This window comes from Fragaria vesca, linkage group LG2 (assembly GCF_000184155.1).
Source record: "Fragaria vesca subsp. vesca linkage group LG2, FraVesHawaii_1.0, whole genome shotgun sequence".
Lineage (NCBI taxonomy): Eukaryota > Viridiplantae > Streptophyta > Magnoliopsida > Rosales > Rosaceae > Fragaria > Fragaria vesca.
Window position 1 is genome coordinate 24,542,930 of NC_020492.1, and position 2,556 is coordinate 24,545,485.

A 2,556-nucleotide genomic window follows, 5' to 3' on the forward strand; every position below is an offset into this window, starting at 1 on the left:
TCTTCCTTCCAATTTTGTATTTGTAATACAAATATAGGACGATGTCCTAATTCTTTTTCATCTTCTTCAGAACTTTCTGACGTACTTTCTGTTTCACTATCTGATGGGTACTCAAGAGAATATACTGATTCATTCTCTTCATCTGAATAAATAACTTCAAAGCCTTTTAGATTAGCATACTCTATAGCTTCCTCATATTCGGCTAGTAAGACTTTTGAAGTTCTTTTATCCTTTTTTGGACATTCATTCGCATAATGTCCCTCTGCTTTGCAGAGCCAACATCTGCATTTCTTTGTTTCTCTAGAACCAGAATCTGGTTTTTTTTTCCTTCTAAAAAATTTCTTTTTTGGAGAAGTTTGAGAAGATTGTCGTTTCTGATATCCAGAACTCTTTCTGAACTTATACTTCTTTTTAGAAGCGAAACTGCTTTTTTGCTTGCTACCAGATAATTTTTTTTGTATTTCTTTTCCAAAACATGACATCCCCATTGTGTTGGGGTATCCAAAATCTTTGGACACATGTTTTCAACTCCTCTAAGTTGTTTTTTGGCAGTCTTGGATTTTCTATTCTCTGTACTATTGTTTTCTTAGGAGATCCCTAACTCTTTCTGCTATTCCTCCAACAGTAAAATACTGAAGGGGGTTTTCTTCCAATGATTGTGCTACTACATCGTTCCAGGGTTCTGGCAATTTTCTGTAATATGTTCTGATAAGATCATTATTTTCAATGTCTCCGATGGTGCAGTAGTAGTTTTGAAACTCATTGGTATATTCTTCGATATACCTCATGTTACAAATACTCAATTTTTGAATATTTGCTTTAGCTCTTTCTTTAGATTGCTCACTGTGTCCAGTGATATCTCCGCAAAATTGTGCGTAGATAGGAACTGCAAAATCTAAAGGACTATTAGTCTGAGCCATTTTTGTTGCCCAATCAGTCCATTGAGAGCTTCTTTTGAAGGACTGGTACCATTTCTGGACTATTCCAGTTAAGGTAGACTCATAGTAGGCATGAGCTTCCTTGTAGGCATATTTGGATAGCACTAGGGCCTGAGTTAGCTTTAAACTAGCAACCCAGTTGTCTATTGTTTTTCTTTTATCTCCTACCTGGTCCAAATCCAGATAAACTCCTCTTTCAGACACTGATTGTCCCCATTTGGGTTCTGTAGGGATGTATTTATGAGAACTTCGTTCTCCATATCTTCCTGTAGGAGCTTGTCCTTTTGGGAGCTTGATATTCTTTTCTAGAATAATCTTTGTGGGATTGTTGGTGATGTTCTGTATTACAGTATGACCACCTCCTGGAGGTGTCTGTCTTTCACCCTCTGTATCCATTGATGCTCCTGATGGTTCTGGTTCATCTTTTGCTGCTTGATAAGGAAGAATCTTCCTCTTTTTCTTTCCAAGTTGAACTTGAGAAATTTCTTTGATAATCTTCTCTAGTTCTTCTGGGGAGTCACAATTCTCAGCTTGTGCATATAACTTTTTTAATCCCATTGCTTGGAACATTCTCATAGGTCTTTTAGTATCTTCTTCTTCCAGAGATTCTTCATTATAAACCATTTTAGTTTCCGAGGTACTAGCTTCTTCATAATTTGCAAAAGAGTGCCTATGAAATTGTAAGCTGATTTTTCCTCCCATGTCTTCATAGACTGAGGCATTGGAACTCTCAAGCTGTCTGACCGGAGGGGTCAGATTCCATTCCCTTGGGAATGTTGCTTCATGCCATTTTGTGACATGTTTTTGTTGAGAATTATTTTTTGGGTTGGTGAGAACAGATGTGGTAATCCCAGTGCTATTTAGAAATCTGGTATTAATTAGGAGTCACATTTGAGCTCATCAACTTATAATATATAGATGCGATAATCTATCGCTAGTTCCATCATTCCTTTTTTCATAGAAATCCCATCTGTCTTGATTCTCAGTCTAAGACAGTGAGCAGCATCTTTGAGATGCGTTGTGAAATTTGGAAAAACATTGAAATATGCAACTTGGTTGCACAGAGAAGCTTCTACTGTTCCTAATAGACTTTTCTTGAAGTCTGTTATTCTATCGTCTTGTAAGACACATAGAACAGAGCAGTCAATACCATCTCTGGCTAACAGTTTTATTCCTACTTGAACTGCACCAATATGCATATAGGAATATTTTTTCTGAAATGCTTCACTTACTTCTTTTGGAGTTATTAGCCTGATATCTGTTTCTCCTCCTGTGGCAGGAACAGTTAATTCAAGAATCTTGAATCTGTGTGAATCCATAAGGAAAGATCCTTTCTTATAGATCTCATTAAATCTAAATCTAGGGGCAGATGCTTCCCGCACACTAGACTCGATCTCATTATACTCAAATTCTTGAGCATTTATCAGCTGAACTGGAGCTGTGTTTCTTTTGCTGAGAATTCTACTTAGCATCTTCATATCTCTTTTGGTAGATGGTTTAGGAGTTTTTCCATTCAAGTAACTTTGGTTCACTAAACCTTAGTCTACTTTCTCCGTTGGTAGGGTGGAGAATTTATGATGATTTTACTAGCTACACTTTGAGCCAGCGATTCTTCATC